We start from the raw sequence: 14,338 nt of genomic DNA on the forward strand, positions 1-14,338 counted from the left end.
AGTCAAAGGAAAGTGTTGAGAAATCTTATTAAAATTTTAGCAAATGTCATCAGGGGTGTTACAATAAACATGCAGAAGAAGGTGCTTTGGTTAGATGAGACTGAGGCTGAACCTTTTGACCTATGTGCAAAACCCTATGTGTGGGGAAAAATTAATACTGCACATTGCTCTAAAACAAGTCATTTCTCTAGACAAACCATGGTGGTGTCTGCATCATGCTGTGGTGATGTTTATGCTCAGCAAGGACCGGGCAAGTTGGTCAGAATTTTTGCAAAGATGGATAAAGCTAAATATGAAGCAACCCAGGTGGAAAAATTAACAGTTAGAAGCCACAAAAGACTTGGATGCAGTTTCACCTTACAACGGGACAAAAATCCTTTACATACATCCAGAGATGAAATGGACGGGTTTATATAAAATAACATTAATGTGTTAGAATGGCCCAGTCAAGTCCAGACCAAAACTCAGCTGGTCTGTTGAATATTACAGAAGTTCACCTTCCAGTTTGGCTGAACTTAACATATTTTGCAAAGAACAATTAACAAAAAGGCAGCTCTCCAGATTGACAAAGCTGGTGAAGACTTACCACAACACTTGGGTCTCTTTTTGAGATTTTTTTTGTAAAAAAATATATATATATATATATAAATGGAAATGTTCCTTCCACTCCACAGTTAGGCACTACTTTTTGTTTCACCCTCACATAGTGAATAGTCCATATAAAACCAATTAAAGTCCGTGGTTGTAATTTGAAAAAGTTCAAGGGGTATGGCTACGTCTGCAATACCTTGTAGACACTAGCAGCAGAATGGATCAGAGCATCAAAAGTTGTGTCCTATTTCTAAACGGCAAAGCCAAGGAGAATTAATTAATGCCTGAATGGCAAAAGTTGACATTCAGAGTTTCCATGGCATACTTTGCTTAAAATATACCAGAAGCATAGATGGTAAATCAGTTCTGCTGTTCATGATTTTGTATTATTGTAATGTGTTGCCATGAAATAATAGACATTCTGCAGAAGTAAAATACAGCAGCACATCTACCTCAGCTCTGTTAAATCTGCTGAGTTAGGTGATCATAGTCAAATAAGCAGGTGTTGATCGGTCCGGCAGCGTGTCTGCAAACATTACAAGGCTATAATAACAGGCTTCTACCTCCTTTAGACTCATCTGTGAATAATTGTCTGTTACCAGACCCTGGTAGTAACCATGTAATTATCATTTTAATGTGTGTGAGTTCTTTCATTTAACCAGGGTGCCACCCTGCTAGAATGTGAATCTCCTCTCTCTGATTGCAGAACCAGTAGGAAAGCACCCACCTTCTCCCCTGCACCAATATGCAGCCCCTCCATCACTTTGGCAAATGAGCCCTTGTTGATCATCTTCCCGATCAGGTAGGACCCCACACGTTTGGAGTGAGGGAAGCTTCTGAGCAGCTCTCTGGGGACTATCAGGGAGGGCAGAGGCAGCCGCTCCCCTTCGAGCCCTGAGGTCGCCCATTGGGAGACGGCGTGCTCCCCGAGACCCCCTCCTTCAGTCACCATGTCTTCCAGCGTGGGCTTCACTGCGGCAGCTGGCATCCCCGACGAGGCCAGGGCCCCGTGTAGCCTCCTCTCACGCCCATGATCGCATCCGAAAACAGAACCGTTCTTGCAAAAGGCACATCTTACCACACGGACTGGCTTTAAAAGCTGTGGTAACAAAAACCGAAGGAGGAGTTTGAAGGCCCTCCGCCGCAGATTTATGTGATCCGAGCTCAGGTGTAGGTTCCCGAATCCAAATTGTCCAGTGAATGTTTCCTCCTTTAATTCAGCTTTTACCAAACGCTGGTTTCTCTTAGCGTCTCCCTTTCAGGTACTCGGGTGGCGTCTCTGCCTTTTCTCACTCCGTGTCTCCCTACCGGTTAGTGGATGATTAACCGGTGTGTTCCTAGGTCAGCTCTGGCAGTGAGATGGACATTCTACACCCTAATCACCCTCCTCCCTACCCCCACCTACGGCGGATGTAGACACAAACACACATCCGTGTTTTACTTACTTACTCAGGACTTTGCATTGACTTCCATTCATTTCCAACCCTATGGCATAACCTTCATCCCAACCCTAAACCTAAGCATAACCATGCCCAAAAAAAGGTCCTCACTTTCCATAAATGTCCTCACTTTGCTGGTAAAATATGACAAATGGGTTCTCATTCAGCAGAAGTACAAGTACAAGTACACACACACACACACACAGTTACACAGTAACCATTTGTTACTGGTTTTATGTACTTCCTGCAGCCACATTTTAGTTTTAGTTTTTTACACTGTGATGAATTGAAAATGTGTTAATGAATGTTCTGTAAAAACTACCTTGAATAAAGTAGTTTTTACCTCTTGAACTCTTTCACATTTTGTCACGCTTCAAACTTTTGCGTGTTTTGTTCAGATCTAAATGCAGTTGAGAATTTGTGGATTTTACGCGATAGACTAACAGATTATGGTACAAAATTGGGAAGTGGAAGGAAAAGCATACAAGGTTCCTCAACTTGTCACAAATAAAACTCTGAGAAGCGTGTCAAGTATATGTTTTACAGCGCTGACTCATTTCTTTGAAGAACCGCCTTCAGTGTGTTCTGGAGTATGTTTCTACCTATTTTAGACATCCTGAGACACATTTTTCTTTGGTAAATCACTCAACTTTGGACAGTTTGGATGGAGAGCATCTGTGCACTCTAAATAACTCAAATTATATTTTAAGATAGCATTTCAAAAAATCATGTTAACCACTATAGGTGTGAATGTGTGCGTGATATATATAATATACACACATATATTTAAAGGTATAGAACTTCTAGATGGTGCAATACAATTTCAGTTGTGTCAGAAAAAGACAGATAATGTGGATCCATGGAGCAGATTTGATAGTGAGGGGGATACTGTTCTACAGTTTGGATGTAAAAACAGAGAATACTGATGGCAGCATGTTGGACAAGCTTAACTCTGGACAAAGAAGAGTGAGAGACAACAGTGTAAACAAGTTTTCTTCCCTGACTCCCCCATATTTAGTTCTATGTGTCCTACAATCAACTGTGAGCATCTCCCTTGTTCCTCCAGAAAAGCATCCCCATAGCATAATGCAGCCACCACCATGTTTAACTGTAGGCCTGGGCATGAAATCTACATGGACACTTGTAGATTCTGTATATCGGACTCATCTTCCTCATGCATGTACATCAGTGGTTCCCAAGCCTCTTTGCCTCTGGTCCCCGACATAACAGTGGAGACTGAAACAGAAGAGACTCGTGACACTAAGCATTAGTTAAGTATACCGCTAAGCCATTTAAATATGGGTCCAATGACAACCCAAACACCATTGTCAGCTAACATATTCATTTTATTTACAGTTTTTGTAAGTACTGTTATTTGTGTCTTATAACAAGAAGATTATAATTATGCTTTTCTATTGTAATTTTTCTATAGTTGGAGTTCTGAAGATGATGTTAAGACCTGGTGATTTGTGGCCCCAGCTGGGTCCCAGCTTTAGGAACCACAGCACTGCATGTTTGAGGCAGACAACAAAGGGGACATCCTACTGTTTTCTTTCAAAAATAACTATATTATTACCACTAATTCATAGAGACCAGATCTGTGGAGCAAACAACTACTAGTTGTCCTCCCCACTGATTCTCCCAGCAGTTAAAGATTTGTGCAACTCCTCCACAGCTAAAATGGGCCTTTTGATTGCTTCTCTAAGTATTGCATTCCTTACCAAAAAGCCTTAATACCAATGTATTCCAAATTTTTCTCTGGTGAAGTACAGCATGTCTTCTGTTTTGCTCACATGTTTAAGAAGACTTCAGGCTCAGAGTGCACCACGCTGCAGGATGAGTTTCCCTCATTCAGCCGATGAAAAGAAGGATAGAGCCCCGTATCCAGCATGTAACCCGATACAATCACGCACCCACAGACACACGCAGCCTCATACAGCCTTTAAACAAGCGGCTGCAGCTGCCAGCCGATCCCTCAAATCACCTTGTTCTGAGAATGGCTAAACTGTATAATTAGATCCGAACGTCTCAGTAAAATCTGAATCCAAGCATGTTTCTGGTGAAACCTGTTAAAATGGACCGGCCAAAGCCGAGAGTGTTGGTGTTGGAGTAAAAAAGGAAGTAGCGGTGAACGCGGCGGGCACAAAGGTTTTTCCAGAAGATTCCAAAATAAACCCCCAAAAAATCTAAGAGTTGTGCATTAGTGGTTTTATTTCCAAGGAATTGAAATTGCTCTTAAAACAGAAAGCTCTAAAAATATCTTCTGTCTTCTTTCTACGGTCCAACGTACTGGGACTCCTCCATTGCATAAACAGGTGTTAAGGCCCTGGCGTCCATGTGGGTAAAGGTGTTAACAGATCCACCCTAATGCTGTGGACGGGTGTCAAGCTTTAGCCGGGCTCTTTACTGTATAGATGCAGGAAGATACGAAGGAAATAGACGGATGCCTGCTGCATCCATGACTGAGAAAGTGAGGGATGATCAGATGGAGGAAAGTGGAAAAACAAGCCCAGTAACGTGATCGACGCAGTGAGTGAGAAGGAGAGAAACCGAGCGTTGCAACTGCAAAACGAATGTGAATTAATAAGACCTCTGGAGATATTTTATATAACCCCAGCTCTGCCTCGCTTAAATGTTATGCAGGGGTTGTTCGGTGCCTGTGTGTGTCATTTGTGTGTGTGTGTGTGTGTGTGTCATTGTGTGTGTGTGTGTTTCCATGGTTCAGAAAAGGTCATTCTCACTGCCAGAGACCGCAGTCTATTTGTGTGAGCGTTTTCATGCCTGCACATATATTTGTAAGCCGTTTCCTACGACTCTGCGGTGCGTGTTTGTTGTTGGGATGATGTTTTTCCATCGATACGCATGCATAAAAACAAATTCTTCTTTGAAATGACTCGAAAACATAATTATGAGCTTTTGCACATATTCAGTGTGCGTGGAGAGAAGAATGCTGGCCAGCCTTGTAGGACTTGGCGAGCCTCTCAGCGGTCACATTAAATGAGAAGAGAAACCCCCTTCTGCTTCTTGCCTGTAATAAATGGATCCCCAGCAACCATTAAGACATATTTTAACACCAAATAACTCCCCAAAACCACACTAAGGCAGACTCGGGCCGGCCCCGGGCCTCCATCCGGCCCGCTTGCTCTCGTTTCCACTACTTTCCTGTCACTTTGCTTTAAAAGGAAAAAGGATGAAAGATATATAAAAAAAAAAAGAAATGTTCTTTTAATGGCACAGCTCAATGATCGAATGGTTTTAACCAAAATTATAAAAGGATATAAAACAAAACCGTGTGTTCTTTAAATGTTCTAAGGCTGGCAATTGGATTTTCTTTGCTTTAGCACAAAAAACAATGAGATTTTAAGGTAAATCGCAACCTAGAAGTTTTTGTAAGCAACAGATAAATAACGGTGATTAAAAGAGTTGGCAACATTCTGACAGGATATGTAGCAAGTATTGTTTTGTGATTTGGTTGTATGGTTCCAGTGCAAATCAGAAGAATACAGGCAATATAGTATTTTTGAATGTACAAAAAACAGTTTTGGAACATTTTGGAGCAAAATAAGTAAAAGCCTGATTATCTGTGTAGTTTTGTAACTGAGAATTTGTCAAAGAGGTTATTTCCCTTTACTTCAAAAATAATTTGGTTTTGATTTAGCAAGCTTAGATCTTCATCTTCCTCTGCCTCCTGGAGTTCCCTGCAACCTCTTAAACCTTTCCACCTTTTATCAATCAATCAATCAATCAATCAATCAATCAATCAATCAATCAATCAATCAATCAATCGATCGATTGATCAATCAATCGATCAATCGATCAATTGAATATGTTTTGTCACGTTTGAGCCCCAAACCAAACGTAGCCCTATTTTCTGGATTTATGTAACAGATCAACATGCCATGTGGCCCATAGTAACTCTGGAGGAGCTGCAGAGATCCACCACACAGAGGTGAAGAAAGAGGCTATGAAAAGATGCATCCAATGATTGGGCCTCAACCCCAACATTAAACATTACCCTTAACATAGCATCTATTGTGAAGACTTATTGTGACAGCATCATGTTGTGGGAAGGTTTTCTTCTGCACACACTGGGAAATTGGTTAGAGTTTTATTAGAAGATGGATGGAGCTAAATACAGGGCCATTCTGGATGAAGATGGTAAAGACTGCAGAACACTTGAGACGGGAAAGAAGGTTGACCTTCCAGCAGGACGCAGCTCACAATCACACAGCAAGTTACAGTGGAATAAGGTGGATAAAAGTGTTTTAGCCCAGTCAAAGTCCTAGAAAAGGCTATCTAGAATTTGTGCCAGATTTAAACTACTTTGCAAGGAGAAGTTGACACAAATCTCAACCCCAAAGCTTTTAGAGAAATACTCCAAAGGGCTAGCAGCTGCAATTATAGCCATAGATGGTTTAAGAAAGAACCGCCTCAGTCAAGTTAAATATACATTGATTAATTTGTTTTGTCCTGCTACAGTTTAGTAAACAGTTAAACAAGAAGAAGTATCCAATGAATTACATTAAATAATAGTTGTAATGTGTCGCTATATTAAATTGAAAGCAGACAAGGATGGCAGAAATATGTTTAGTATATCATCTGTTGATATATGTCACAGATCTGCTGGTATCAAACAGGTTATGCTTAACTGTCTTGATTTTTGAAGTTTCCTTGATGGTTCAGGAAAAAGGTGAAAAAAAAAGGAGTGGCGTTTCAGCCTCCAATGTCTATAAAACATGAGTGGTATGCTTTTGCCTTACATAAAAAAATAAATAATAATAATAATAAGCCCTTTATCTCTCTGACGTTTCCTCCATTGCAGCTGTGACTGTCTGCCCCCTGGTGGGTGAAATACAATAATGCAAGCTTAACTCTGTAAAAACCTAAATGTATAGCGTGGAAGGAGAAAAAATAACTTTGTGTCTGTGCCTTTCTCTAAAAATTCCACTTTTTTCTTTTTTGTTTTTTTTCTGTTTTTTTCTTTTTGTTTTTTTGACAGACCTACAAGGGTCCCGTTATTTTAACAATGTCCTGGCAAAACGCTAAGGCTTAGAGCAACTACACACACACACACACACACACACACACACACACACACACACACACACACACACACACACACACACACACACACACACACACACACACACACACACACACACACACACATCACACAGCCAAAACAAAAAGTGTAGGATATTGGGGATTACTGTGTTGTCAGGTTTTTATTGAGAGACAGTTTGGTAAAGCGAAAGAGGCAGTCATCTGAAAACTGCAGCTGCTGTAAAAAATGTTTTCCTGATGTGATGAACCCAAATTAAGAAGGGAGGGAGTGATTAAGAGATGACACTTGCGACATCTGGAGCAGGGGAAAAAAAAAAGTGTCCCTTCATATGCTTTCAATTACTGCTATAAAAAGGCCATGTTTTCTTTGCTGGCGTGGACTTTGCTAATCTTAGATGATCTCACTATCTTCCCATAAATCTGAACGGGTCTAGTTTTTGTCGTTCCGCCTGGATGTGGTTGGCTCTCTCTCCCTGGAGACCTTATCGAAGACTGCAGCCAGTCCCCATCAGTCAGCTGCACTCACTGCTTAGGCCTCACTGTGTCATCATCAGTTGTGTGGCGCAGGGCAGAGCACGCTCGGTGACTCGTCAGTCGTTGCCTGCACGTCGCTGCGGTGGAGATCTTTGTGTTTCGTGGTCTCGGCTGCCGTGCTGTTGATTAGAAATGATTCTCTTGGGGTTTTTTTTGAGCAGACAAACGGGGAGCTGCTCTCGGGGTCTTTAAGCCGTCCGTCTCCAGTGTTAGACACCGTGGCAGCAGGATACAGACCAAACCCGTCGCCGCCCGCAGAAACCTTCTGGTAATATTAGGCTGCTTCAGTGCTGAAATCAACCAGAAATGGTGCAGGACCACTCTGGAAATAGCTGGAGGATGTGGGTCTGGTGAAAACATTATCCGCCAAGATAAACTGGGGAAACAATAATTCAGCGACACGGCCTTAAAGTATCTAATTGCATTTTTAAAGCACCCTGCTTTGGGAGCATTAAAACTTTTTTTTTAGTATGAGACCATCTTGACAGCAGAAGCTTTTCAGCATAGCAGTTTTAGCATAGCAGCGTTATGAACCAGCATGATTATATTGTTATATTATTAACACCTCGTCTGAACATGGCCTGTTTAATTAATATCTGTCCACTGTGTGTCTCTTTGGGAGTGTTAAAAATGCTGTTTCAACAAGCTAATACATTTTAAATTTTTACTAAACGCCCTGTCTAATTATTGGCTGACAAATCTGCAAAGTGAAGTATCTGTTTGTATTAAACCCCAATAAGCCATTATTTTATAACCCTCTTTCCATGCGGTGACAACTACAAGCTTCTAGGGAAGGTCTCCCTTCGCTTCTCACATCTAGACACTGTAGTTTGTGCAGATTCTCACAGCTCAGCCAGATTGGATGGAGAGCATGTGTGAACTTCGATTTTTAAAGTCTTGCCACAGATTGTCCATTGGGTTTGGGTCTGGACTTTGACTGGGCCATTTAAAGCAGCCTTTTAGTCTCTAACAGGTTTCCTGCCAGGCTGGCAGGAAACCATCATTCATGGCTCTCAGAGTAAAGACTTAATACAAATTTGCGCCGCACTTTTCAGATTCATTCTTGTACAAAAAGTTTTAAAACCCTGTTACATTTGCCTTCCACCACACACTTAAGCTCGGCCTTATGGTTGTCTATATAAAATCCAACTAAAGTTCCTGATCTTAATGTGGCCAAAAATGAAAATCTTCAAAAAGGTATGAAACTTTTTAAGGACAGTGTACACCCATTTTATTTTTGCGCTCCCAGTAAAGTTCACTTGCATGGCATTAAAATTTGTTTTGTGGATCAAAACCAAGCATGATACATATCGAATAAAGAACGTCGAAATCTTCCAGTGAAGCGGCAAAAAAAAAAAAAATAAATGAGAACGAGGGGCTGAAAATGGAGCTCTCTGATGGCCCCGCTGCTCCTAATTTGGACCTTGTGTGTGTCTGTGCCCAGATGTGCGTCCCTGTGTGGCTGCGTATGTGTCTGCAGGCGCAGATGTGTGTTTATGTGCTGTAGTTGCCTGCTGTGCCGCTCCCAAATTGAAATGTGAAAGAAACGTGTTGGAAGGTGATGACAAGAGTGAAGTGAACCAGTCATTTCCTGAAAGGCCCGGGCCAGATGTGTCGCACACAGAGCCTCAGAGGTCCGTGGCACATTGCTGCTTAATAACCAGGATATTTAACCAGGGGGGGGGGGGAGGGAAGATGGGGGGGCAGGAAGTCAGGGAGCTGGTTTTGAGAGCATTTGTTTACCTGTCCGCACACAATTTTTTGTTATTTTTTAATATTTCTACCTTGGAAACGGGTGACTGTGTGTGTTTCAGCCGCCGGTGCTTAACCTAATTGGACCTTTGCTAACTTCACCGTGGCGGAAAGCAGTGAAGGACACACGAGAGAAAAGCCAGACAGATTGATGCCACACCTCTAATCACTGCACAGAAACACACACTGGATTTATTTCATACTGTATTCACCCACTGACCACAATGTCTGCCACTTCCTCCTGAAGCAGGCCCTGGCGCCTGGAATAACAAAGAAAATATTCAGCTGTATGTTGTCTGATGTTTTAATATTTCCAAGCCCTCTGTTCACATGACTCATGAATTATATCAAAACAAAATATATATATATATTCTGGTCTTATTTCAGCGGTTGTTTTGGCCATTCGCTGATGTTTTCTGAATAAGGAAATAATGCAGGGCAGTCATGTTGCTCGCCAGTACTCTTTGTGTTTGAAGTGGAAATATGGTAAATGAATAGCTTGGAACCTCAGGGACTTTTGGTGGAGTCATTGGGAAATTACAGCAACTTAAGGGGAGGCAAATATTGTATCATGGACAGTATTGAGAAATAGTTACTACTGTCATCAACCACAGTTGTGCTGTATTGTATACATCACCAAATGTCACCGATTGTCTGTTGGACTTATATTTAGTGGAAAATTGATCTGGCAGTGGCAGTTGTTGGTATGGGCTCGTCCCAAAAACCCAAGAGTTTTTTTTCCAAGTACAGTTTTATTATGTATTTTGGCTTTCTCTGTAAACCTCCATACACACATAAAGTTAAGGTTTTAACACAAGGTAATATTTTGAACATGCCTATTACCGCAATGAAGTACCAAAGGATCAGAACATTAACACATCGGGGCATGGAAGATTACATTCACCAAGTCTCTGTATGAGCAAAGGAGGAATGTATTGTTTACCTTCGACCTTTTGGAGATAAACATCCCCAAATTTCATTAGCAAAATATATTGATCAGGTTATGTAAGTTATGAATAATAAGCAGATACAAAGAATCAGATTTAGTGGATGAGCAGAACTGGATAGCCTGAAAAGAGATAGACAGCTGCAAAACCTGATTATATGGCAACAGCAACAGCTACAAAAAATAATAATTACTTCCATTGCTCCAATGAAGCATTACATTTTGATACTGTAATATTTATAAAAAAAAAAAAAACTAATTAACGAGCTGGAATTGCACTTTAAAAGTTTTATAGTAACTTGCTGGAGTCTTTCAAGCACATTTAGGATCCAATGCAAAATTACTAATACAAATATATGTTTTTTGAACACATTGAACTAATTAGTGTCTGTCTTCCCTTGGCTTTCGCCATAAGATTTTTTACTATAAATGGCATGGGGAGCAATGTTTAGAGGTTCTTGAACAGATGTGTGAGTTAAAACTATACGTAAAGGAAGCAGCCTGACAGCAAAGAGAAGCAGGCACTGTTTATTGTTTATTCAGTTTTTTATTGTTTGATTAAAAAGAATATACTGAATAGAGCAAAAATTATCTGATTATGTCGATATTATATAACACCGCAATGAGTAATGCCCACAATCACTTCTAAGTTCTAGAAGCTAACATTAGCTACCATGATTGCTGGCACTGTGTTGTAACTGGTAGTAGAACGTAATAAAGAAAATCGAACTATTTAAAGTTTTTTGTAAGCATTGGTTTTGATAGATTTTATAGCACTTTATTCCATAGCTATATCTGAAACCGTAAACACAGTTTTTTATGTTCAGATGATTTTTATTTTTTTATTTTTTTATTTATTTGAATAGGGACAAAGCACATTAATGAACATCAGTATAAAAACAAAAGTAAATATGCCGGATTATAGCTACAAAGCTAATTTTCATCCGTAGTCCCTAGGCAGGCAAATACATAAGAAAGAACATATAATATACAATATAAGCATCATAAGGAAAATGTTAAATGATTTTAGTTTGACGACAAGATCGATTAACAGACGAATAGTTGAACTTAAAGGGGCAATCAAGTAAGAATTCTACTGCAAAAATCAACCAAAATCATTCTCACTTGTCACTTGGAATGGAAGTAACATTCCCTATAAATAATCAGTCATTTCTATCAGCAATGTATCTATCCTGTCAAACTTAGAAGTACAATCCAGAACTCATTTCGGTTCATAATGTTGCCCGTACTTACTTCCTGGTTCCTCAGCCAATCATATGAGAGTCCCCAGGGTTCTCAAAACAGAGCACAGCATTTGGCATTTTATCTTGGCAAAAGAACAGCAGCATGCAAGCATGGAAGCCAGTAAGAAGCAGAGCAGAAATAGAACAGAATACAACATTATATACCTATACATTATATACCTATCCTGTGTAAGTAAATATTTAGTGGAGATTCACACCAGCGACGGACCACTGAGAAATGGCTGTTCTCCAGGAAGGCGTTGCGTATGTGTTGTTCTGATTTGCAGCACTAGGTGTCAGTATTACTTATTGCTCCTTTAAAGAGTCACATCAGATGTTTTTCATGCTAACTCCTGTTAGTAGGACATGCCAGTAATACCAATATATTTCTCTCAATTGCTTGTGTTAAAACGCTAAAATAATACGTTATGTGTGTCACTAGCTTAACATAATTTACATTGCCTGTTTTTTTGTTTGTTTGTTTTTTGTTTTGTTGTTTTTTTGCAGTATTCTGGATGCACCCAGGTATTGGATACTGAACTCAGAGCTTTGCATCTTCTCCGTGACAGCCAAACTAATTCTACGTACATTACTACTACAGTGCATGTGCTGGTTTATGTATCTATTACTTTTACTGGTGTTTCCGAAACACGAATGGTCTTTTTAAATTATAATTTTTTTATTCTGTAAACAATTGAAATCAAATATTTCTGGTGGCTTGTATCAACCTGTATCTAATATAATCAATATAATATTTCCAGGCCAGGGAATCAGCTTTAACAGGTCTGAATAGCCAGACTGTGTGTTTTTTTTTATTTTCCCCACTCAAGTGTAGTTTGTTCAGGCAGGAGCTAGTTGCTGTTTACACAAAAGGTGTCAGAGCGGTACTGCGTTTCTGTGATTGCAGCGGCAAAGTGTTTATCTTTGCAGGCAAACATAATCGCCTGTGATATACAACACCACGGTCGTTTGGTAATCGCTGCGTTTTAAGAACAGCCATTAATGCTGCTTGTAAAATATTCCTAACTCCAAGCCAAGCGCTCGCTTCAGTTTCACCTCATTCTCTCAAAACTAATCTACCTCTCTCCACTTTCCTCTGCCCCGCTCCCCTTCCCTCACCTCATTTGTGGTGAAATTTATTAAACTCGTTAAAAACAATTCAGTGACTATAACCAGCTATGCGACCAGGCTTCCGTTTTATTTTTCCTTGTTTCCCTCCTTTTTTTCCTTTTTCGATTCCTGTGACTTTGTTCCCCCGGCCTCCTTCCCCTAAACCAACCTGTGTAATCTTGTCAGAACTGCTTGAGAATGAAGTGCTAACTGTTGCTTTTTATGGGGAGGAAACAGACTGGAACAGCAGGGGTGTGTGTTTGGATGCCTACGACATGCACCACATTAGCGAATGCTGCGTTACACAGACACAAACACACATTTACTCGGTGCAAACCTGGCCTGATAATTATTATGAGTAATAATCTAGTAAACTAATGGAAGAGCTTTAAAACTTAAAGCTGGATCATCATTGGTGTCTGGTGTGGAGTTGTGTTTATGCATGTTTGGTGAGAGTGTCATTAAGACACCTTGGTGAAAATCTGTTTTCAAGTGTTGTGGTGATTTCTGCTGTTTTAATTAGGACAATTAAAGTCCTGGGAGCTCTCCCCGCCTCGATTTCGTGACCACTTCATGTTAACTTTTATTCCCGGCTCCCAAAGCTGCATTCTCCGTGTTTTATGTTCCGTCTATTACCAAGCTATAGGTCGCCGCCCTGTTCCTACATTTTTGTCATTGTCTGATCAGTAAATTGACATGATTTAAAAAAAAAAAACAATAGAAGAAATACCCCAGTATTTTAAAAACTGATGTCATTCACTCCAACAACAAGTTTCACATTCCATTTGGATGAAAAATTGGCACCACAACATCGCAGACTCTTCATCGTACCCATCAGTAGAATGAGGTGCGTTTCCACATATTTATCCCTTGAGTCACATCAATTACATCTCGACTGTTTGTTGCCAGAAAGCTTAATCTTACTTTCATCTGGCCAAACCACATGGTTATTTCATTTTGATAAAAATAAAATAAAAAAAGGCCCCGGCAGAGTGTAGCAGACTCTGTATGTTTACATTTGTTATGGTAGGATATTTTGTTTTTGTTTTTTTTTGCCATCTCTTTCTAAACAATGTCATAGTTTTAGTTCCTGCCTTAGTATTAGTCTTTGTTCTGGGGTTCTTTTAGGTTTGGTCCTTGTGGTTTTATGTTCTGGATTGGTTTAGTTTAGTTTCTGTTTCCCCTCCACTTATCCTGTCAGCCTGTTTCCTCCGTCAGTCACTTCACTTCCCCTGATTACCTCCACCTGTCCTAGATAATTAGATTTACTTGTTTCACCTGTCCACCTGTCTATTTAAGCTTACCTCCCCTGTCACTTCTTCGCCAGAACGTCTCTATCCTCACGGTGCAAACTTTTCTTGTCCTGCCTGCCTGTCTGTGCTTCTGACCTGTGTTCTTCACGGTGTTGAGCCTGCCCGACCCCTGTCTGGATCCTGTTTGCCTGTCTGGGAATAAGACCTGATCTGTTGCTTGACTTCTGCTTGGTTCTGTCCTGGATTGTCTGCCTGTGTACCCGACCCTTGCCTGCCTGTAAGTTGCCGAGCCTGCTGACCCTTGTCTGTGTTCTCAGTTGCCAGTTAAGGCCCATTCATACCCTACGTTTGGCCTACACGTCTGTATTTCTGTCCGTACGTTCTATCCATTGACTCCTTCATACC

Source organism: Fundulus heteroclitus, unplaced genomic scaffold (genome assembly GCF_011125445.2).
Source record: "Fundulus heteroclitus isolate FHET01 unplaced genomic scaffold, MU-UCD_Fhet_4.1 scaffold_357, whole genome shotgun sequence".
Classification (NCBI taxonomy): domain Eukaryota; kingdom Metazoa; phylum Chordata; class Actinopteri; order Cyprinodontiformes; family Fundulidae; genus Fundulus; species Fundulus heteroclitus.